This window comes from Mya arenaria, chromosome 9 (assembly GCF_026914265.1).
Source record: "Mya arenaria isolate MELC-2E11 chromosome 9, ASM2691426v1".
NCBI lineage: Eukaryota > Metazoa > Mollusca > Bivalvia > Myida > Myidae > Mya > Mya arenaria.
Genome location: NC_069130.1, coordinates 64,085,772 through 64,112,215, shown reverse-complemented (window position 1 = coordinate 64,112,215; position 26,444 = coordinate 64,085,772). Strand labels below are relative to the sequence as shown.

Sequence of the window (26,444 nt, the reverse complement as noted above, 5' to 3'; positions counted from 1 at the left end):
TAGGTTTTAGTTGGCAATGTTTACATGAAATCATTATATTTAGTTTTTAGTTGACAATTTTAACATGAAATCATTACATTTAGGTTTTAGTTGGCAATGTTAACATGATATCATTACATTTAGTTATAAGTTGACAATGTTAACATAACATCAATACATTTAGTTTTTAGTTGGCAATGTTAACAAAGAATCATTACATTTAGGTTATAGTTGACAATGTAAAACCTGAGGTCAATACATATAGGTTTAAGATGACAATGTTAACATGAAATCATTACATTTAGTTTTTAGTTGACAATGTTAACATGAAGTTATTACATTTAGTTTTTAGTTGACAATGTTAACATGAAGTCATAACATTTAGGTTATAGTTGACAATGTAAAACCTGAAGTCAATACATATAGGTTTAAGATGACAATGTTATCATGAAGTCATAATATTTAGTTTTAATACTTATGTGAAAAATAAGTTGACAATGTTGACATGAAGTAATTACATTAAGATTTAAGTTGACAATGTAAATATAACGTAATTACATTTAGGTTTTAGTTGACAATGTTGACATGAAGTCATAACATTTAGGTTTTAGTTGACAATGTTAACATGAAGTCATTACATTCAGGTTTAAGTTTACAATGTTAAAATGAAGTCGACAATGTTTTCATGAGTCATTACATCTAGGTTTTAACCGACAATGTTGACAGAAGTCATTTTGGTGTTTAATAGACAGGATTTACATGAAGTCTTTTCATTAGAGATTCATTTTACAATTGATGTATCATGATATTGTCATTAACTTAAGAATAACTTCTAGGGATTTAAATATGGTGGTAATCTAATTCTAGTGTAATTGAAAGTACAGATTAGCTTTTCAATCATCATCATAATGAATATTAAAATGCAGCCTGACAATAGCATGACACTCAGGGATTTTTCTTAAGATCAAGTTCTTCAATCATATTATTGGAAGACACTATGAACATTAGGAGAATTGGGACAAACTTTCTGAACCTTATTAATTATACTGAAGATGAAAGAAATATCTTATGACTATCTAGCAATTTTTTCATGTTAACCAAGATGTCCTTGAGACCAGGAAACCTAATCTTGACCTCTTAAAAAGTACAATAGCTATAACCAGGAAACCCCCCAGTTTCAACCCTCGTATGTGACCATACTCTATACCTCTATATTGGTTTAACCCAGGAAACCCCCACTTTCAACCCAAAAAGGGCACCAAACTCTATACTTCGATATTGGCATAACTCAGGAAAGCCCCAGTTTCAACCCTTATAAAACACCATACTCTTGACCTCAATATTAGCATAACCCAGGAAGGTACATGGTCTAGCCCCAACAAGGGAACATTCCCTTGGCCTCAAAATTGTCATAACCCAGGTAAGTCCATGGTACAGCCCAAAAATGGGAACATTCCCTTGGCCTCAATATTGTCATAATCCAGGAAGGTCCATGGTACAGCCCAAAAATGGGAACATTCCCTTGGCCTCAATATTGTCATAACCCAGGAAGGTCCATGGTACAGCCCAAAAATGGGAACATTCCCTTGGCCTCAATATTGTCATAACCCAGGAAGGTCCATGGTACAGCCCAAAAATGGGAACATTCCCTTGGCCTCAATATTGTCATAACCCAGGAAGGTCCATGGTACAGCCCAAAAATGGGAACATTCCCTTGGCCTCAATATTGTCATAACCCAGGAAGGTCCACAGACTGGCCCTAACAGGGAAACATCCTCTTGACCTTGATATTATCATAACTCAGGAAAGTCCATGGTACAGCCCCAACAGGGGAACATTCTCTTTACCTTGTTATTGTCATAACCCAGGAAAGTACATGGTATAGCCCCAACAGGGGAACATTCTCTTGATCTTGATATTGTCATAACCAAGGAAAGTCCATGGTACAGCCCTAACAGGGGGACATTCTCTTGTCCTTGATATTGTCATAACCCAGGAAAGTCCATGGTACAGCCCTAACAGGGGAACATTCTCTTGTCCTTGATATTGTCATAACCCAGGAAAGTCCATGGTACAGCCCTAACAGGGGAACATTCTCTTGTCCTTGATATTGTCATAACCCAGGAAAGTCCATGGTACAGCCCTAACAGGGGAACATTCTCTTGTCCTTGATATTGTCATAACCCAGGAAAGTCCATGGTACAGCCCTAACAGGGGAACATTCTCTTGTCCTTGATATTGTCATTACCCAGGAAAGTCCATGGTACAGCCCTAACAGGGGAACATTCCCTTGGCCTCAATATTGTCATAAATTAGGAAAGTCCATGGTACAGCCCCAACAGGGGAACATTCTCTTGACCTCAATATTGTCATAACCCAGGAAAGTCCATGGTACAGCCCCAACAGGGGAACATTCTCTTGACCTCAATATTGTCATAATCCAGGAAAGTCCATGGTACAGCCCCAACAGGGGAACATTCTCTTTACCTTGACATTGTCATAACCCAGGAAAGTACATGGTACAGCCCCAACAGGGGAACATTCCCTTGGCCTCAATATTGTCATAAATTAGGAAAGTCCATGGTACAGCCCCAACAGGGGAACATTCTCTTGACCTCAATATTGTCATAACCCAGGAAAGTCCATGGTACAGCCCCAACAGGGGAACATTCTCTTGACCTCAATATTGTCATAATCCAGGAAAGTACATGGTACAGCCCCAACAGGGGAACATTCTCTTGACCTCAATATTGTCATAACTCAGGAAAGTCCATGGTACAGCCCCAACAGGGGAAAATTCTCTTGACCTCAATATTGTCATTATCCAGGAAAGTACATGGTACAGCCCCAACAGGGGAACATGCTCTTGACCTTGATATTATCATAACTCAGGAAAGTCCATGGTACAGCCCAAACAGGGGAACATTCTCTTCACCTTGATATTGTCATAACCCAGGAAAGTCCATGGTATAGCTCCAACAGGGGAACATTCTCTTCACCTTGATATTGTCATAACCCAGGAAAGTCCATGGTATAGCTCCAACAGGGGAACATTCTCTTGATCTTGATATTGTCATAACCCAGGAAAGTCCATGGTACAGCCCCAACAGGGGAACATTCTCTTCACCTCAATATTGTCATAACCCAGGAAAGTCCATGGTATAGCTCCAACAGGGGAACATTCTCTTGACCTTGATATTGTCATAACCCAGGAAAGTACATGTTACAGTCCCAACAGGGGAACATGCTCTTGACCTCAATATTGTCATAACCCAGGAAAGTCCATGGTATAGCTCCAACAGGGGAACATTCTCTTCACCTTTATGTTGTCATAACCCAGGAAAGTACATGTTACAGTCCCAACAGGGGAACATGCTCTTGACCTCAATATTGTCATAACCCAGGAAAGTCCATGGTACAGGCCCAACAGGGGAACATTCTCTTGACCTCAATATTGTCATAACCCAGGAAAGTACATGTTACAGTCCCAACAGGGGAACATGCTCTTGACCTCAATATTGTCATAACCCAGGAAAGTCCATGGTATAGCTCCAACAGGGGAACATTCTCTTGACCTTGATATTGTCATAACCCAGGAAAGTACATGTTACAGTCCCAACAGGGGAACATGCTCTTGACCTCAATATTGTCATAACCCAGGAAAGTCCATGGTACAGGCCCAACAGGGGAACATTCTCTTCACCTTTATGTTGTCATAACCCAGGAAAGTCCATGGTATAGCTCCAACAGGGGAACATTCCCTTGCCCTCAATATTGTCATAACCCAGGAAAGTCCATGGTACAGCCCAAACAGGGGAACATTCTCTTCACCTTTATGTTGTCATAACCCAGGAAAGTCCATGGTACAGCCCTAACAGGGGAACATTCTCTTGACATTGATATTGTCATAACCCAGGAAAGTACATGGTACAGCCCCTACAGGGGGACATTCTCTTGTCCTTGATATTGTCATAATCCAGGAAGGTCCATGGTAAAGCCCCAACAGGGGAACATTCTTGTGACCTTGATATTGTCATAACCCAGGAAAGTGCATGGTACAGCCCCAACAGGGGAACATTCTTGTGACCTTGATATTGTCATAACCCAGGAAAGTCCATGGTACAGCCCCAACAGGGGAACATTCTCTTGATCTTGATATTGTCATAACCCAGGAAAGTCCATGGTACAGCCCCAACAGGGGAACATTCTCTTGATCTTGATATTGTCATAACCCAGGAAAGTACATGGTACAGCCCCAACAGGGGAACATTCTCTTGACCTTGATATTGTCATAACCAAGGAAAGTCCATGGTACAGCCCCAACAGGGGAACATTCTCTTGATCTTGATATTGTCATAACCCAGGAAAGTCCATGGTACAGCCCCAACAGGGGAACATTCTCTTGATCTTGATATTGTCATAACCCAGGAAAGTCCATGGTACAGCCCCAACAGGGGAACATTCTCTTGACCTTGATATTGTCATAACCCAGGAAAGTCCATGGTACAGCCCCAACAGGGGAACATTCTCTTGACCTCAATATTGTCATAATCCAGGAAAGTCCATGGTACAGCCCCAACAGGGGAACATTCTCTTTACCTTGATATTGTCATAACCCAGGAAAGTCCATGGTACAGCCCCAACAGGGGAACATTCTCTTGACCTCGATATTGTCATAACCCAGGAAAGTCCATGGTACAGCCCCAACAGGGGAACATTCTCTTCACCTTGATGTTGTCATTACCCAGGAAAGTACATGGTATAGCTCCAACAGGGGAACATTCTCTTGACCTCAATATTGTCATAACCCAGGAAAGTACATGGTACAGCCCCAACAGGGGAACATTCTCTTGACCTTGATATTGTCATAACCCAGAAAAGTCCATGGTACAGCCCCAACAGGGGAACATTCTCTTGACCTCAATATTGTCATAATCCAGGAAAGTCCATGGTACAGCCCCAACAGGGGAACATTCTCTTTACCTTGATATTGTCATAACCCAGGAAAGTCCATGGTACAGCCCCAACAGGGGAACATTCTCTTGACCTCAATATTGTCATAACCCAGGAAAGTCCATGGTACAGCCCCAACAGGGGAACATTCTCTTCACCTTGATGTTGTCATTACCCAGGAAAGTACATGGTATAGCTCCAACAGGGGAACATTCTCTTCACCTCAATATTGTCATAACCCAGGAAAGTACATGGTACAGCCCCAACAGGGGAACATTCTCTTCACCTTGATGTTGTCATTACCCAGGAAAGTACATGGTACAGCCCCAACAGGGGAACATTCTCTTGACCTCAATATTGTCATAACCCAGGAAAGTCCATGGTACAGCCCCAACAGGGGAACATTCTCTTGACCTCAATATTGTCATAACTCAGGAAAGTCCATGGCACAGCCCCAACAGGGGAACATTCTCTTCACCTTGATGTTGTCATTACCCAGGAAAGTACATGGTACAGCCCCAACAGGGGAACATTCTCTTGACCTTGATATTGTCATAACCCAGGAAAGTCCATGGTACAGCCCAAACAGGGGAACATTCTCTTGACATTGATATTGTCATAACCCAGGAAAGTACATGGTACAGCCCCAACAGGGGGACATTCTCTTGTCCTTGATATTGTCATAATCCAGGAAAGTCCATGGTACAGCCCTAACAGGGGAACATTCTCTTGTCCTTGATATTGTCATAACCCAGGAAAGTACATGGTACAGCCCCAACAGGGGGACATTCTCTTGTCCTTGATATTGTCATAACCCAGGAAAGTACATGGTACAGCCCCAACAGGGGAACATTCTCTTCACCTTTATGTTGTCATAACCCAGGAAAGTCCATGGTATAGCTCCAACAGGGGAACATTCCCTTGCCCTCAATATTGTCATTACCAGGAAAGTACATGGTACAGCCCCAACAGGGGAACATGCTCTTGACCTTGACGTTGTCATAATCCAGGAAAGTCCATGGTACAGCCCCAACAGGGGAACATTCTCTTGACCTTGATATTGTCATAACCCAGAAAAGTCCATGGTACAGCCCCAACAGGGGAACATTCTCTTGACCTCAATATTGTCATAATCCAGGAAAGTCCATGGTACAGCCCCAACAGGGGAACATTCTCTTTACCTTGATATTGTCATAACCCAGGAAAGTCCATGGTACAGCCCCAACAGGGAAACATTCTCTTGACCTCAATATTGTCATAACCCAGGAAAGTCCATGGTACAGCCCCAACAGGGGAACATTCTCTTCACCTTGATGTTGTCATTACCCAGGAAAGTACATGGTATAGCTCCAACAGGGGAACATTCTCTTCACCTCAATATTGTCATAACCCAGGAAAGTACATGGTACAGCCCCAACAGGGGAACATTCTCTTCACCTTGATGTTGTCATTACCCAGGAAAGTACATGGTACAGCCCCAACAGGGGAACATTCTCTTGACCTCAATATTGTCATAACCCAGGAAAGTCCATGGTACAGCCCCAACAGGGGAACATTCTCTTGACCTCAATATTGTCATAACTCAGGAAAGTCCATGGCACAGCCCCAACAGGGGAACATTCTCTTCACCTTGATGTTGTCATTACCCAGGAAAGTACATGGTACAGCCCCAACAGGGGAACATTCTCTTGACCTTGATATTGTCATAACCCAGGAAAGTCCATGGTACAGCCCCAACAGGGGAACATTCTCTTGACATTGATATTGTCATTACCCAGGAAAGTACATGGTACAGCCCCAACAGGGAACATTCTCTTCACCTTTATGTTGTCATAACCCAGGAAAGTCCATGGTATAGCTCCAACAGGGGAACATTCCCTTGCCCTCAATATTGTCATTACCAGGAAAGTACATGGTACAGCCCCAACAGGGGAACATTCTCTTGTCCTTGATATTGTCATAACCCAGGAAAGTACATGGTACAGCCCCAACAGGGGAACATTCTCTTGTCCTTGATATTGTCATAACCCAGGAAAGTCCATGGTATAGCCCCAACAGGGGAACATGCTCTTGACCTTGATATTGTCATAACCCAGGAAAGTACATGGTACAGCCCCAACAGGGGGACATTCTCTTGTCCTTGATATTGTCATAACCAGGAAAGTACATGGTACAGCCCCAACAGGGGAACATGCTCTTGACCTTGACGTTGTCATAATCCAGGAAAGTCCATAGATTAGCCAGTTCTTGACCACTATATTGACATAACCCAGGCAAGTCCAAGGTCTGTATTCACTAAGGTCTTCAGTCTGAGTTTTAGACTCAGACTCAGAGAAGTGAATTTGAAAAAGTTACATAATTATTATCTTTGATATAAATAATGTTGGCAAGAGATGTGTGAATTATTACTAAATATATTATTTGAAAGACGTGAAGCATTTTTCTAACATTATTGATCTTCCAATACAGTTTTACAACGAAATTCAGATATGCAGTTTTGAGTCACACTTAGACTCAAGATGTAAGTACATAATAAATTATAGACCAAGAGTTCGAGTCCCATCATTCTCTTGATCTCTCAAAAAGGACTTTCATTACTAAGATTTACCTCATTCTTATGAAAATGGATGTTTATTTATTTTTAAGCAATAGCTTCTATTTTAACCAAATGTTCGAGAAAAAAAGGTGTCAGTCTGAATGATTGGCATATTTTGACATAATTAAATGCAGAAAGATGCTTTTTTTGGAAGCAATGATGCATCAAACTCTGTGTAACTGTGTTGTTTATGTCTCTAATGAATTCAGGAAGACAGCATCTTTCAAAATGAGAATTTGATGAGGGGTTTTCTGGTTGTCAATATTCAATGACAAAGTTCAAAATTCAACTCAAAATTTTCCATTATAAAAGCTGACTGTTTAACATTTCCAATCTAAATATAAATAAATTAAAAACAATGTTAAAAAGGGGGCTTACTCAGTTTGCTCAGTCACTTTTTTTCAGACAAAATCTGTATAACAAAATTCAAATGGTATGATCTAAAGAATGTTTGTATTCTGACCACCATTCTGAGCCAACATTCTGGCCACCATTTTGAGTCACAATTCTGAACCACCATTCTGAACCACCATTCTGACCCACCATTCTGACCCACCATTCTAAACCACCATTCTGAACCACCATTTTGAACCACCATTCTGACCCACCATTCTGAACCACCATTCTGATCCACCATTCTAAACCACCATTCTGAACCACCATTCTGAACCACCATTCTGACCCACCATTCTAAACCACCATTCTGAACCACCATTCTGACCCACCATTCTGACCCACCATTCTAAACCACCATTCTGAACCACCATTCTGACCCACCATTCTAAACCACCATTCTGAACCACCATTCTGACCCACCATTCTGACCCACCATTCTGAACCACCATTCTGACCCACCATTCTAAACCACCATTCTGAACCACCATTCTGACCCACCATTCTAAATCACCATTCTGAACCACCATTCTGAACCACCATTCTGAACCATCATTCTGAACACCATAATCTGAACCAACATTTAGCCACAAGTCTGACCGACATTCTGACGGAAATTTTTTATATAAATACATTTGTATAAGATGGCACTTAGCGACATCTACTTATAATTGATATGACGCAAAATGTGAGCATGACTGCCCTTGATAATAACCTTCTTTGTTTAACACAGCTATATATATTGAATCTATGTCCGTCCAGTCAGGGCTACCATGAATGTGGCTTGCTAGTCTCACCATTGGTTTAACAGTTATGAATATATACATCAGGCCGGTGCAGTGTCCTGTCAATTCTGGACATTCATGAGTATGATAGTTTCAAAGACATTAAGTTTCTTGACATGTATATTATGTACGATTTCTACATTTAGATAAAACTATGAGAAAATGTAGTCTGGCTTGACAGACTTCAGTAACTAATAAATGATGTAAGTAAAAAGTATATCCCACGAGTATCAGTTTTCAACAAAATTATACATTACAAAGACAGAAGTTATATTATGTATATATATATAAGCAATTACCGTGAAATCTGTTCAGTTTAAAGCCTATTCCCTTCTGCATGTATGCATGTGCAGATTGTCACACAAAATCTTTAAACTTGACTACACACTGCCAGGAGGTAATTACAGCTGCACGATGCACATGCATGCATGTTGGTTGCACACGCGAACGTCTATTCAATACAATGCGACAAAATGCAGTGAATATCTAATCCTTGCAGTAGCAAATTGCACTTTGTAATGTATGGGTTTTGTAATTTACTAGAAATATAAATGTAGAGTTGGTTGAAGATTTAAGCAAATATAACTTTATATATAAATAAGTCAACAGCCACCTAGATATATTATTTCACATGAAAGGGGCTGAAGCAGGGGTGGGGGTGGAGCAGGGATGGGGTAGTGGAGGGGCAGGGGATGAGGGGGGAACTAACAAAACCATAGATAAAACACTTCTATATCAGATACAGCAGGGTTTTATCAAGGATTTGACGCTAGAGGGGGTCTACTTTGGCGGTGCCACTAAGTACGGGGTGCACCCCTTTCCCAGAAATGGAAAAAACAGGCTCTAAACATGGTAAGAGAGAATGGGTATTCTTTCGCATGAAATTCTCTTGGCCTATCAAAATAGGCAATATAATAACCAAGGGAAGAAACTTGACTGCCAAACCTTAGAGAAAATTCCAACACTAGTGCCTGATTCCAATGCTAGTTCCTGATTCCAACACTTTTGTCAGATTCCAACACTTGTGCCAGATTCCAGCACTTGTGTCAGATTCCAACACTTGTGCCAGATTCCAACACTTGTGCCAGACGCAACACTTGTGCAAGATGCCAACACTTGAGCCAGATTACAACACTTGTGCCAGATTCCAGCACTTGTACTCCAACACTTGTGCAGAATCCAGCATTTGTGCCAGATGCCAACTCTTGTGCCAGATTCCAACACTTGTGCCAGATGCCAACACTTGTGCCAGATTACAACATTTGTGCCAGATAACAACACTTGTGCCAGATTCCAGCACTTGTGTCAGATTCCAACACTTGTGCCAGACGTAACACTTGTGCCAGATGCCAACACTTGTACTCCAACACTTGTGCCAGATTCGAACACTTGTGCCAGATACGAACACTTAAGTGCCAGATTACAAGATTTGTGCCAGATTACAACATTCGTGTTTTTCTGGTTACACGTATAGTTAGTTTCATGTGAATAATTGGAACACTTTTGTATCATGGCCAAATTAAGTTTAAGTTTTGCATGTCCTTTTCATACCAAGGAGCATTTCATACCAAGGAGCTGAACTCAATAATTGTTTAAAGGGACTAAACACCAGATGATACAATTGCAAGAAAAAAAAAGATATTTGTCAAAAACGTACACAAAATTTCTATCATTGTGTACAATACAACGAATCTTAATTACTGATCGATGTATCACATTGCATACGACACATGCCTCTTATACAGTTTTGCATACTTTTTCAATACGAAATTTTTACTGGATTTGTCTACTAATTAAATCCCAGTTAATTTAAAAAAAGCATTTGGGTATGTACCTGTACTTGTCACGTGACAATCACATGCTAAATATACACACTATAAAATGGGAAACCATTATCTTCAATTTTTTAAATGGGTAAACTCAGCTGAGACAGCAGCAAGATTTTCTTTAAATCATGTAAAATTATGTATTATCAGACTTATACCAGCTCATGTTGAAAATTCTAGGCTTGTTATATGTAAAGAGTGCTGATTTTGGTGTCCAGCTCCTTTAAGGTTGGATGCACAGTGACCCCATGTTATTTGGTATCTTCTGAAAGAGTTGTTTATGTAGTTAAGTGTACTTAAAAAAAGGACAGAAAATGATACAGACAAAAACCATTTTGGCCTTGAAAATAGATATCTGATTTCAGTTGAAAGAAGCAGAAATACAAGCTACAATAACTTCATGTATTATGACAGTTTTTTCATTTGTTTTACATATAATTAGTAATACCCAAACACAGTACCCTTTTAAATAAGGCCTAAAAAAAAAATATGTCTGTTTTCTGTAACCCGACCGACCATAATTTTTTACCGCCGACCGCAATTTTTTTATGCCCCAAAATTCGAAAAGTCAGATTTTTAGCGATCTCTGGCCTATGATGACAACGATAATTTAAATATTTTGGTAGTGTCCGAATCGTTGCATAGTTACAAACATTTCCGGTTTGGCAAGTTGAAACAATGGCAAAAACCTTGATGGCTGTGACATTAAACTGCAGGGCTTTCAATTGACCCGAGCTCCCGGGTTTTGACGCACAGGAATCGTAAATGACCCGAAATCAATGCATCATCCATTTGTAATATGCATCAGTTTTGACACGGGATATTTCGGTGTGAGAGTCAGTATCATCTGAAAGGAGCCTCAATGCATGATCTGAATGTTTGTTTAACCCGCAAGAGCAATTTACACCCGAAGTGACAAGTGATTATCAATCTGGAATCTGATCGGTAACCTTGTCAATTAGCAGCACTCAAACTCAATGACGTAATATTAACTCCGCCCATTATGCAAATTAACGGATACCTTCCACTTTTTCGCTAAGTGCAATGGTTTTGAAAAACAACAATGCTAGGATATATTTTGTTCATTTATTTTAAGTTTTTTTTATTATATCTCCAGTTAATTAAAAAATATTCTTATAAGTTTTTAATGAGTTAACAGAAAAATAAACATTTTTCATACCACATGTTCTAAAAAGCACGGAAAACAGGTGCACGCTAACTAATCCTGTCAATTTTAATGAGAGTGAAAGGAGAACTACGTAGATCGTTGTCAGTGTTATAGTTTAGTTCTATCACGGACCTGGTTTATAGGTCCGTGGTTCTATAACAAAACTGTTATGGTTTTGCCATTTATGAAAAATACGATGTTGCAATACTGGCAATAGGAACGTTAAATGTTTTTGTTTACTTCCGGAAAAAAAGATAAACCTGAAAGTGAAAGTTAAAGTAAGAAAGATGTCGTTGCAACTAAACAATCGCTGGTGCATATTGGAATTTGACAAGGATGCACTGGATTACATAACGAAGATGCATTAACTAAATAATATGTCCGTCAGAGTAAGAACATATTTTACCAAGTTTTGACTCTTGGAATGTTTTAACCCCCATTGTCCAGTCAAGTCCAGAAAAGGCAAAAACAACAAGGTATTCTATTGAAAGTTACATTGATTATCGTGCTTGAGATTTTTACAGAATGAACAGTGGATCTAATACAGCAGATCTTTTTAAAACACTGAAAATTGTTAAAAAAAATAAGTTGTGGAAACTATTTAAGGTACTGTACGTGTACTAGTTTTGCTGTTTTACTGTTTAAAAAAGAAAATGGTATTACTTTTTATTAGTCAGTCTAAGCTTTTTTGATACTGATTCTAGTCTATTTAAACATATTCCAGTCCAATCTGTTATTTTACACTGTTCGCTGTCAAGTCAGCATGTAAGGTTTAAGTGTCCAAGCAGTGAACAGCGTAGACCATGGGTCTACACTGGTCCCAAAGATCTGTACAATTCTGACAGCCTCTAAGAGTTAAATGGTTTAGTCATTGATTCTAGTCATTTATCAATCGAAGTATTGATTTATATAAAATTATGTTTTGTGGAGATTCTTGCCTGTTCTTGTTGTAACAGCATTTTATTTTATAATAGTTGTCATGTACATTTAATTGTAATACAATTTGATATTATTACACAGTCTATCTTAAAATAGTCTGTGCAATAATATCATGTTTTATTATTAGAAAATGTATGCATTTTGAAAGTTTTGTTTAAAACATTTGCCAAAAATAAATTGTCTAAATGTCCTTTGATTCACTCTTTCACTGGGTTATATTTGCAAAGTCTAAAGATGAACTGCTTCCCTGGTGAACATACTGACAATGCTCAAAATTGCACATAATGTTGCCACCGCTGGGAGTCGAACCCATGGCTTGCCCTTCAACAGGATGCATTCTACAACTGAAATACATGTACCATGGCTAAAAATAACTGATAAACAATGCTGTTTCTTTGTCAAGCTTCACCTATATATAGGTGTGAAAAAATCACTTAGTCTTGATTTATTACAATGATGATGTATTTTATGTTTTGATGGCTGTCAAGCTAGCAGTTTTAGCTTATAAGTGGCAGAAAGATTGAATCTATATATCACACTGAATTCTTATTAAAAAAATTCACCTGAAATAAACTTGAATATTGGATCATTCTGACATTTAAAAAAAAAAAAAAAAAAAAAAAAAATAATCCCTACCTACCGACCCATCTTTTTTTCAGCATGTTACAGGAAACAGACATATTTTTTTTTAGGCCTAATACCAATATTACATGAGGTCACAGAGCAGGCATCCAAATTGTACATTATGGTTAATGGAGCTATCAAACAACAAACTTATTAGTTGAATTAGCCACAGATATGGGCCTTGTTCAACATGTGCATATAACATGTCAACTATGTTTTAAGAGGATATCTGAAAACCAGTTTTGAGTTATGACCATTAGGTTACAGACCACATCAGAGATAGCTAGTTCAAACCTATCTTAGTCCTGTTTAATGAATAGAATCAAAACATAGATAATTGAAAATTTCTGCCCATGCATTGTCAATGTTCTGCCCAAACAGTGACAATTTCTGAAAAATGATTAATTAAAGAGTGTATTACATAAATGTGATGCGGGCATTTAATGGGTAAGGGCAGTAATACACCACACATTAGACCTCAGAATGTTGTAATAGTTATCTCCCTTATATCACAACTGGAGAATTAAACTAATTAAACTACTGTATAAAACAAATCGTGTACAGAGTACTTACTTTATTTTTCCATCTTTTATTAATTGTGAACTCTAAAAAAAGAAAACACATACAAATGTCAGTATTATATACTTTGAAGGATTTGACATACATGCCATATTTTCTGGAGACCATTCAGGGGGATTTGTTCAGAAAGGCTGAAATTTAGGGGGATTTTGGTAGTATTCAGGGGGATTTCCTTAGCAGGTTTAAGTTGGCGAAATTTCAAAGTATTTTTAGACGCAAGTAAGAAAAAATGTATTCACATATAGTTTGCTATGAAAACACTGTCATGTCATACTGTAATACTATAAATTAAATTTACCTTCCTCCAAAGTCTTTTAAAAAATTCTGCTTAATACTATCAGCTATGATGACGTTCAGACACTAAGAGAATGGAATGAATATTATTAATTTCTTCCTTTTCCAAAATAGTAATATTTCTTTGCCTTTGATCATTACTTCAAATTAATTGATCACTTGTTGTTAAGGTTTCCTTTTGGCATTTATCAAACCTTTTTTAAACCGCAATTTCACCATTGAGGAGTTGTTTCTGTACATTCAGTTTCACTCACATACTGTGGTTTCACTTTGTAAAATCTCTAAAAAAAAAAAAAAAAATTTTTTTTTTTTTAAATTCCGGGGGATTTTTACCTTCTGCTGGGAGACCGGGGGATGGATCTAAATTCCGGGGGATTCCCCCCCCCCCCCCCGTCGGGGGATATGGCATGTATGATTTGACGCCATAAAGACAATATTGATACTGTTTTCAATACTTGATGCCACTGATACTTATGGCATATCACGAAACAAATTGGTCTTCCATCTATATACAGTTCCATTATTTAGTAAAAGCTTTATACAGATCAGTCATTGCTGGTAAATAAAGATTTTATTTGCTGCTTTGTAACAGTTACCAGTATGCCCTGTATAACGAAAGCATGGGGTCACAGTCAACAGTAAATGTAATCGGAAAAGATATGCAGACAACAGTTTAATGCCACAGTGACAAAGGAATAACCGTTTTTCAAATCAAATCAAGTTTAATATTTTCTAGTTTCAGCTAATATTGACAATCAATCAAAACAAAACACCAGAGCAAAATTCTAAAAGGCCTGAGAGAAATCTTACTGTGTGTTATAATATGGTTTTGAAATACTAAAAGAAACGGAAAATACGTTACTGAAATTTTTCCTCTTTCAAACACATGCTTCCTTTTCTCTGCTTATAAATAAAATAACATTAAGGTCAGAAAATAGCTCAATAGTTTTGAAAAAACCGTGATTATAAAAATTAAAATAATTCCGGTTTCTCTAGTGAGATTTTGGTATAATTGGAATTACACTTTTATGATCTAACTTTGCCAGAACCCTCTTAAAAACTGATTTACAAATAGTGTTTACTTTTGGACATGTTGTTAAAATACAACATGTACATTTTATTATTGATTATTTAACAATCTGTTTCCAGACTGCTTTTATAAACATGTTTGTTGAATAATTTATAACAGTTTGTAATAATCTTGTAGGTTCATATTTGGCTTCATTTGATCTTAACTACCTTTGTTCTATTATTAAATCCTTCCTGCTTTATCTTCCTGTAATCCCTTCAAAATTCAAAGAATGATTGTTTATCAATTGACACATATTGCTTTTATACATACCTTAAGGGAACGCCTTAAAATATGTTGTTACAATAATATGCTCTTTGGTATTCCATGTTTGTTCTAAAGCTTTCTTGTTAAAATTGTTACTTGCTTTCATCAGTCTAGAGTTGACAGCCGTATGGTCAGAACCATTTTTAAGTAATATCTGTGGACTATCCATTGTATGTTGTAGTTAATGTTGGTTATCCAGCTTGTGAATAAAACTTGAGAAACGGTGTACAAGGACTTCCTTGAATTAGCATTAGTGTTCGAAGACTCCCACACAGACCTTTGAGGAGACAACCTTTTGAGTAACTAGACGTTGTGACAGAGAATTCTCCTCATAAAAACAGTATCAGAATTGTATCGAAATATTGTATCGGCCTGTGAATGTATTGATACGTATCGCATGATGATCGTATCATCATACCACTTGCATGGTGCAATTCAGCTTATTTTGTTTATAAAATATAATTAATATATTTTGACAAAGATATAATTATTATATATAAAATGATGTCCTTGAAATTGTGCCCCAGCCTTGTGATCATTTGATTCGAAAGTAAGCAGGCTAAAATTTCAAAACAGTGAAAAATGTCAAAATCTTATGTAACAGTTTGAATAAATTATCATAATAATGCGTCTGCAATATAATTTGATCCACATTACAAACTCAAATTGAAGCCCAAGACCAGAATGAATGAGTTTGTAATGTTCTTACCTGACCGACATTTGGAGAGTAGGGTATCTATGTAGTTTTTTTTCTTTAGTTTATTTATACCTACCCATTAATTAAAATTGTAATGAAAAATGAAAATATAAATAAGAGTGCCTTGGAGAGGATATATAAAAACGTCTGAATAGCGGGTATTTGTGTGAGTCAGTCAGGTAAGGCCAAAACAACAACATTTATTAGTTATAGCCTAAAGAAAGTTTGGTGTAGAAATTTCGAGCTCATGATGGCAGTCATTGAACAAGCCAAAATTCATATACTATAGCTTGTCATTAAATTTTTGAACAAGCCCTGCTATATAAAATTCAGGAAGGTTAGGCCTCATGATGGACAAGGAAGGTTAGGCCTCATGATGGACAAGGTGGTTTAGGCCTCATGATGGACAAGGAAGTTTAGGCCTCATGATGGACAAGGAAGGTTAGGCCTCATGCTGGTCATGGATGTTTGAAGCTCATGGATGTTCTGTAGGATCTGCCAACTGTTATTTTAACAAAAATGGTATTATTAAACAAACAAATATATATATTTTAAACAATTTAATTAACAAGAAACGCCGCAATGCGACGAAACCAGGTTTTTAATGATTGACAGAAGAACTTCAGCCTGTGTCTGTTTTTCTATTTTTAGTAACAGTGACCTTGATCCTAGGGACCCCAAATGCAATCCATTGAAAGGTATCCATAAACTCTTCCTTTATACCAAGTTGGGTCAGGATATGTCAACGCTTACTTAAGTTATTCAGTTTCAACCATTTTTGTATTTTTAGTAACAGTGACCTTGACCTTGAATCTAGGGAGCCCAAACGCAATCCCATGAAAGGTATCCATAAACTCTTCCTTTATACCTGGTTTGGTCAAGATATGTGGACCCTGACTAAAGTTATTCAGTTTCAACTATTTTTCTATTTTTAGTAACAGTGACCTTGACCTTGACCCTAAGGACCCCAAACACAATCCCATGAAAGTATCCATAAACTCTTCCTATAGACCAAGTTGAGTCAAGATATGTCATCCCTAACTAAAGTTATTCAGTTTCAACCGTTTTTCTATTTTTAGTAACAGTGACCTTGACCTTGACCCTAGGGACCCCAAACGCAATCCCATGAAAGGTATCCATAAACTCTTCCTATAGACCAAGTTTGGTCAAGATATGTCAACCCTAACTAAAGTTATTCAGTTTCAACCGTTTTTTCTATTTTTAGTAACAGTGACCTTGATCTTGACCCTAGGGACCCCAAATGCAATCCCATGAAAGGTCTCCATAAACTCTTCCTATAGACCAAGTTGAGTCAAGATATGTCAACCCTAACTAAAGTTATCCAGTTTCAACCGTTTTTCTATTTTTAGTAATAGTGACCTTGACCCCAGGGACCCCAAACACAATCCCATGCAAGGTCTCCATAAACTCTTCCTATAGACCAAGTTTAGTCAAGATATGTCATCCCTAACTAAAGTTATCCAGTTTCAACCGTTTTTCTATTTTTAGTAACAGTGACCTTGACCTTGACCCTAAGGACCCCAAACGCAATCCAATGAAAGGTCCCCATAAACTCTTCCTATAGAACATGTTTAGTCAAGATATGTCATCCCTAACTAAAGTTATTCAGTTTCAACCGTTTTTCTATTTTTAGTAACAGTGACCTTGATCTTGACCCTAGGGACCCCAAACGCAATCCCATGAAAGGTCTCCATAACCTTTTCCTATAGACCAAGTTGAGTCAAGATATGTCAACTCTAACTAAAGTTATCCAGTTTCAACCGTTTTTCTATTTTTAGTAATAGTGACCTTGACCTTGACCCTAGGGACCCCAAACACAATCCCATGCAAGGTCTCCATAAACTCTTCCTATAGACCAAGTTAAGTCAAGATATGTCATCCCTAACTAAAGTTATCCAGTTTCAACCGTTTTTCTATTTTTAGTAACAGTGACCTTGACCTTGACCCTAAGGACCCCAAACGCAATCCAATGAAAGGTCCCCATAAACTCTTCCTATAGAACATGTTTAGTCAAGATATGTCATCCCTAACTAAAGTGATTCAGTTTCAACCGTTTTTCTATTTTTAATAACAGTGACCTTGACCTTGACCCTAGGGACCCCAAACGCAATCCCATGAAAGGTATCCATAAACTCTTCCTATAGACCAAGTTTAGTCAAGATATGTCATCCCTAACTAAAGTTATCCAGTTTCAACCGTTTTTCTATTTTTAGTGACAGTGACCTTGACCTTGACCCTAGGGACCACAAATGCAATCCCATGAAAGGTCTCAATAAACTCTTCCTATAGACCAAATTTAGTCAAGATATGTCATCCCTAACTAAAGTTATTCAGTTTCAACCGTTTTTCTATTTTTAGTAACAGTGACCTTGACCTTGACCTAGGGACCCCAAAAGCAATCCCATGAAAGGTACCCATAAACTCTTTCTATAGACCAAGTTTGGTCAAGATATGTCAACCCTTACTTAAGTTATTCAGCTTCATAGGTGAGTTTGACGCTGCCCGGACATTATCAGAGAAACCAAATATATATACAAGAAAAAAACAGCGATATGATGATCCTTATATATTTTATTTTTGTTAGTGTAATAAAAGAAGCACTTTAAATCAGCAACACAAAAGCGTTTATAAATGTGTCTGGTGACATTTTATGTCATTAAAATTATCAATAAAATTTCAATTCAAAATACTTGGTAATTTGATAAACGTATAACAATTACACTGACAGCAGGGCTGAAAGGTAATGATGGACTAACATAAATTATGATTGAATAAGAACTAGTCAAACTATTAAGAACAGTATCATATTGTCTGTGCACTCTTTACACTTGGACTGCGTAATATTTAATTTATAGAGGATACAACCTACCACTACATGTGTACTGAGTAGATGCAGCACAAGAAAGCCAGTCAATACAGAAACTAAACAAGTTTTCTAAAATCATAAAATGAGCTTTTAGAAATATAATACATTTTATATTGAATGGGAATGAGTGTGATATTATTTATATAAAATAAAAATGTTATCATCGGAAATGATATATGCTCCACGACAGGGTACTTGTTCAGAAGGAAAATGGAAACTTGAAATTTTTAAACATATTACTTTCCAAGTTTGTTTTTTTAAACTTATAGTTTTTATAAAGAAGTGGGTGGTCACGACAGAAGCATCAACACTTCAGTACATCATGTTGAAAGGACTTGTGTTGAGAGATCTTGAAATTATACATAGCATTTAAAAATTAAAGAGCAGACACAAATAATTAGGAAAAGATGTGCAAACTAAACACTTAGAGCCAGTGTCACAGATTGCCATAGAGCCAGTGTCACAGATTGCCATAGAGCCAGTGTCACAGATTGCCATAGAGCCAGTGTCACAGATTGCCATAGAGCCAGTGTCACAGATTGCCATAGAGCCAGTGTCACAGATTGCCATAGAGCCAGTGTCACAGATTGCCATAGAGCCAGTGTCACAGATTGCCATACTCCTCTCCAAAATAAGTACACAAGAATTTCAAGTTTGATACTCAAGCAAGGAAATTAATTTAATCCGCACAAAAATAAAGTAATAAAATAAACAAAGGACAATAACTCTTAAGTAATCAAAGACTACTTCTATAATCACATGGTTTTGAATTTCCAGTAACGTGAGGGAAATGTGAAGACACCATAACAGTGTTTTCATCTTTATAACATTCACATACATTAATTTACTGAATCAATTAGAAGTTCAATCTCTTCTCTAGAAAAATAAAATTACAATAAAACTATTCATCTTAGTATGGACTATCCCACACTGAATCTTCCAGTGTCACGGGAAGTTAATATAGCAAAATCCTGGCCTTATGTTTATGAATCACTAAAAATAATATATAAGGCCAAAAAAAAATAACTGTTTGTTTAGGGTAACCTTCCCAAAATTTCTAGGTAGGGTAGGTAATTTTTTTTTTTTTTTTTTTTTTTCAAAATCTGTCGTAAGTTCAGAGTGTTTTCTTGCACATGGCAGTCTTTCCTACATTACTGTCATTGCCTGACTTTGTTTTATCATATTAACAATAATTCTGATTAAAATCTGCATTTATCCGCCCTTTGTAACTCTCTATTCGCTAACGAATATTTTTTTTGCCCAGAAAAGGAATAAAATAGTTATTTTAGCATTTTTATAGGTAGGGTCGGGTTACCCGAAACGGACATATTTTTTTTTTAGGCCTAATATACAACAGATATATAAAATCTGTTATTTCTTGGCAGCAACATTTATAAAAACATTATATCTCAAATCATTATCTTTGAATAACATAAAATAAGTACTCTAAAATGTCAGTTAAAGCTGCACTCTCACAGATATACCATTTTTACAACTTTTTTATTTTTTGTCTTGGAGAGAGCAAATTTTTGCGTAAATATCTGCAAACCAATACTATAAGTTTTCTGATAAAAACTCAGATCGTAGATTTTCATATTTCCGTTCGAAAATTAATGTTTTATGGCTTAAACCGTTACTAACGGTTTAAGGAAAATGCATAAAACATCAATTTTTGAACTTTATTTTAAAAAATCTGCGATTTAATTTTTTGTCAGCAGTCTTATTTGACTAGTTTTCATGGATTTTCGAAAAATTTGCTCTTTCCAAGACAAAAAAATAAAAAAAGTTGTCAAAACGTTCAATCTGTGAGAGTGCAGCTTTAATAATGATTTTATAACCTCACAAAACATCCCTGTTCCTCGGAAAAAAAAACATATTTGAAAAAAAAGGTTATTTTTATACTCAGTATTTTATACAAGCTTAGCCACTCACATGCCTGCTAAAATACTTGCGATATATATTTATCATTTAAAGTAAACTCAATCAAATGGACTGGTTCCTTGTTTAATTCACCATAAAGAATTACTAATTCCACAACAATTGCATTTTTGTACTTCAGATTTGGGTCGAAAAAAGTTGGAGCATAAGTGCATGGGTGAAACAATAATAACAAAATTCTGATTTAGTTTAAACCTGGGGCAGGCAAAATCAGACATAATTTGTCCTGTATAATTACTATTTGGAAAGCAACTGTTGAACTGTAAGGAGTTCTGAGTGAAATTTGAAACTGTAATGGAAGAACATTCTCAAAAACATCTCTGCTGGGATGATTAAATGCGACAGAAAATAAGTTTTTCTGCACTTAAGCATGATAAAAATATGTTTTTCATTTAGACTTCAAACTTATGGTGAAAAAAGAAACAATCAGTAAAAAAATCAATAATTGTTTTATTTTAATTAAACTTTTTAAAAAGTTAAATTCTTTAAGCATCAATTTGGTCTCATGTTTGTATATATTCTATGGTCCATATAATAAGATACAACTATTATATGTGTTATTCAGGAAAGTAAACATTGTATAACAGAAAAATAATCATAATTAACAGATTTTTTTTTATGGTACAACAGAAAAAAATCATGCCATTGTTACATTTAAACAGGCCTCAAAATATTTTTAAAGTCCCTCGCCCTGCAGGGTCAGTAGCTCTGAAAATCTACTCGCCCTGAACATAATTTACTCCCCTACATTTTCATAGGCAAAATTAGGTGACATTGATTTAACACAAACAATAGCTAGTTTTCCAGCCACTAAGCCACTACAATTTACTATCAAAGCTATGGTTTAAAACATTCGTTTTTTGCATTGATCCACTCGATTGTCATTATAATGTTCTTAAACCTAGCCCCTGCCACTTTAACTGCATCATGATTTATTTATAATGAAATCAAGAATATGATTGACTATTACCAGCTTATAATCAATTACAAATTTTTAAATATAATTTAATAATTAATTATTTGTTTTCTTCAATTCCCTAAGGAATTAACTGCAACATATATAATCTATAATACAGTCTCAGCATTCGACCATATGCATTCCCTAAATAATTTATACTTCCACGTCATATATCCGGTTTTGATTTGACTTTTGAATCTGGGGAATCTTGCCTGGGCAAACAAATAAGATTGATTTCTTTCTATACGAAGTATTACTAAATAAATACGAAGAGTCCTGCAGAATACTATTACTTCCATATTACTTTGTTAACCAATTTTAGCATCCTTATAATGTAGGTTTGACGTTTTATAAAACTCAACTAGAAAATTCAAGAAATAAACATTTGCAAGACTGTGAGACATTTGATAATCTATTTTCAAGACCTGAATTATTAACCAGTAACATTTTTGAAATTTTGCACATGCATGATCTTCACAAATATTTTTGAAGAACATGAAAACTTTTATCAAGATCTCTTTAAAGCTGCATGGTCAGAAATCGGCATAAAATTCTGAAAAAAAATAAATGCATTTTCAGCAATTATGTTCTGTGGTTGCTTGGATTCCAATGAGATAACAACCAGAAACTGCCTCATGTCGCTGTATACAAGTATGTCAAAACATCACATGACTTAGACTTCTGTACAACAGTCCATGATGCTACAACAGCATTTTTGATTTATGATTTCATTCTTCAGTAATCACAAAAATTAAACTGTTTCAGAACCTATTACGCTTTTCACCTGCGTCCTTTCATTCTATTTGACCACTGATGTTGACCAATTTTGATCAGTTTCCCCTAGTTCATTCTGTTTGAAAGACATTTTTAGAAAACAAAAATGGGAAAGACAAGTATGCAATCGCTTGTGTGAACGCAATATAATTTTTACCATTTTGATGGTTGATGGGATACAAACATTTTTATTTTAAGAAATTTGTCAATCATTACAAGTTGATAAAACAAATTTAATTATCATTTATTGGAATATCAACTTGGAATGTTTTTCTTAATTTTTTTAAAAATATTTCTAATCCGTCACGTAAAGTGTCTGGTTGCCTAAATATAATAATAGAAAAGGGAAATGTGAATATTTGAACATGTGTTTATTTTTTCGCTGGAAGCAGGGATTGAACTTGTGTACTTTTAGTCAGCAGTTCAGGACCTTATCCATTATACCACAGTTGATAGATGCTCTTGATGAGTTTTTAAAATGCAGCATATGAACACAATGTAAGAACGGCCAACATTGAAAGGAAAAATGTCAATACTTCAATGTTTATTGAACTTTTTTAAACTGTTGTCGGTTGTCCAGAACACTCTGCAGCAGTCGTCAAGGATACAGCATGTGACAAGAGAGCTCTTAAAAAGAAATGAATTACCCACAGGGTATAATAATAATAATTATCATACCATTTTGGAGAATGTTTCCAATATTTCCTTTGTTTTCATCTATATATTAATATATACTAATTTGGGATTCATAACAAATTAAGAACTATTCACATACACACATGTTATTATTTCTTTTACTGAGCAGAAGCTTTTTTCTATTTTTAGTAACAGTGATCTTGACCTAATGACCCCAAACACAATCCCATCAAACATTAATCTGAGCTGAAACTGAATTTGTATCAATCAAATGTGATAATGGAATGTCTCCACTGAAATTTTCTACATACCAATTAAGTTCAATATCTATACATCAATCCTATCTTAAGCTATTGAGGGGAAACCATCAGATTGATGCCTGTAAAGCCACTCGCTGCCTTAAACCACATCCTAATATTAATAATCTGTTGAAAACATCTTGATTCCTCAACTCATAGGTAAAAGTACCGTCAACAGTTTGGTTAAGATACCTATGGATGCTTTTTAGACTTTCTGCGCATGCGCGCAGGTAGTCTTAAGACCACAAACTCCAAAGAACTACTTCTATTCATGTCGTTTTAACCCATTTTTTTGTCTCAATGCGCTCTATGTTTAGCAGAATGACGTAGAAACCATACAAATGGATTGGTCGTGTTGCAGTCCGAGTATGAGTTTTTGCTTGTTCGACTATTTCCGCGCTGTAATTATGTATCCCGGCGTTTTATTTTTAGCAGAATATTACTATTTTTAGATCGTGATATTTATCAGGATTTGTTATTTAAACCTGACGTGACCTTCACGCTGATTTGTAATGGTGATTTTTAATTTGACTTTTATGAGAAAAGAAAGAAATGTAATTATTGTCTAAAGTGTTAAAATAGTTGTTTCTCAGGTTTAGCATTGCTAATGCTTCAAATACTATACATTGTAATTTACCTGCTACACAATAACAAGATACAATTCATTCTATGATTTTAGGCGTTTATATTTCTAATGAGATGTTTTCATTTTTGCATAAAAGCTTCGTTCCGGTGTATTCTTGGAATAGTTTTAGACATTAGGCTTTCAATTTATATAAGCACACAATCATGCCCTGATACGTCTGGTGAAGCAAAGTAGTTCGGATTAAACCTGTTTAACATCAAAAGAGTACGAAGCATTCATAACAGCACTAGTACTGTTTCTACACAGGTATTTACACTAAACATAAATAACATTAAATTTATCAATAAAATTTAAAAAGGACAATCATATTCTCATTCATAAAAACAGACTAGTTCCGATAATCTAAAAATAGTTTCAACTTCAATAACTGACCTATATTCTAAACATAGTTTCTACATACATTAACTGATCACATGTTTGTCCTTACCGCGGGAAAACGACCATCTGATAAGCTCTGCATTTTAAAAGGTATTATTGCTAAAGTTGCTCGTAAAAATAAAATCATTTTCATTAAAGAATTAAAACGTGTAAGTTCATAAAATTTGTCTAACGTATGCTATCTAATCAAAGCACCAAAAAACCTTTAGACGCGATTGAAAAGAGCATTTACTGTAACTTCAAATACATGGGGATACATTGACTGAATTGATATAAAGCTGTGCATTTTGAATGGAATTATTGCTGAAGTTCTTTGTAAAAAAATGATTTTCCCTAAACAATACGTGAATGTTAATAAAAGGAATATATATATATATATATGATGTATTGTATTTTCCTATCGTATGATATCTAATCAAACCAACGAAAAACCTTAAGAAACGATTGAAATGGGACATGCATTGTAACACTAAATACATGGGGGTGGGGGATTACGATGATTGAAGTGACATTTAAAAAAACAGAATGACACAAGACGCCATAAAGATATGTATAAGTTTGTTTCTTCGCCCAGTGTGGGCGCAAGCGCTGTCGGCACAATTTTTCACTTTTATTTATGTGCTCTTCACCATTCCCATAGTTCAAATAAAATTTGCAACTCTCACATATTTGCCCGCAGATAGTCTTTTAGCGCCTCGCGCTTTGATTCACACCAGTCACAAACATCTTAAATTGACGCAAATTCCAAGGCAACTTGTGAACAATGTTAATTAATATATAGACAATAACAATTAACAAGTCACAAATACGTGCATAAAGTATGCACTTTTCATCTTCCCTATGTTAAAGTGCATGACATTTTACAATTCTGCCCAAAGATATCAAAAGACATTCAGGACTTTGTTGAAGTTAACAACATTGTTAAAGTCACTTTTGTTATCTTTCAAATCTATAATACTTTGGAAGTTTCATTCTGCACTGTGCAGTACTACTTATAAAATTTCAGACAAATCTTTAATCAATGCTGGATTTACTTAAATATCACGAAATAGTTCACCTTTAAAACTTAACAATGGTGCTGTTAACAACATTGTTAATTAAACAAAGCTCTGAACGATCGGTGCAATATTAATGGTCTATAAGTAGTTTGGCCATCAAAGATCACCCTGAACACTCTGCCCCCTGTTCAGGCCTGTCAACAGTATTTAAAGGTCAGTTGTGACCCGAGTGACTTTGTGAAGCCATTCTGTCACCTAAGAGCTTCCACTAAGGATATGTTATTCTATAATGTGTGTATGAAGTTTTTACTGCACATTTAGGCCAAACTGAAATACCACAACCAACTACAGCCATCACAGAAGAGATATTTTTGTATACTTGACGTGTGTTTCCGGTCATGTGACCAGTGCTGGAAAAAGCCATCTTACACCCCCCCCATGTAAGATGAGTCACGCGCAACAACGCGCCACTTCTTATTTCTTTTATTGTATGGTTTATGATAAGTATATTCAGGGGGTCCAACGTGAAATGTGTTCGCCGAATTTTAAGTGAGGGAAATTGTGTGAAGCCAAATAAAATGGCGGCGTTGAAAGGAATTTCGGTGTTCCAAGGATGTATTTTCACCTGGTAAAGTAAGTTATATCACCTTTCTCGCAATATAAATACGCCTACCCGGAGACCACACGTGTAAGCGTCTCTCAGTTTTTTAACCTATGTTTCTAGAGGCCTTTACAAAAAAGTTATTGAATGTATAAGCTGA

At 36.3% G+C, this 26,444-nt stretch overlaps 1 protein-coding gene across 1 annotated transcript in view; it reads right to left on the bottom strand.

Moving 5' to 3' along the window:
• LOC128246269 (zinc finger protein rotund-like) overlaps nucleotides 1-26,444 on the bottom strand; it is a 101,184-nt gene that overhangs the window by 29,567 nt on the left and 45,173 nt on the right. The gene's annotated exons all lie outside the window — the stretch shown is intronic.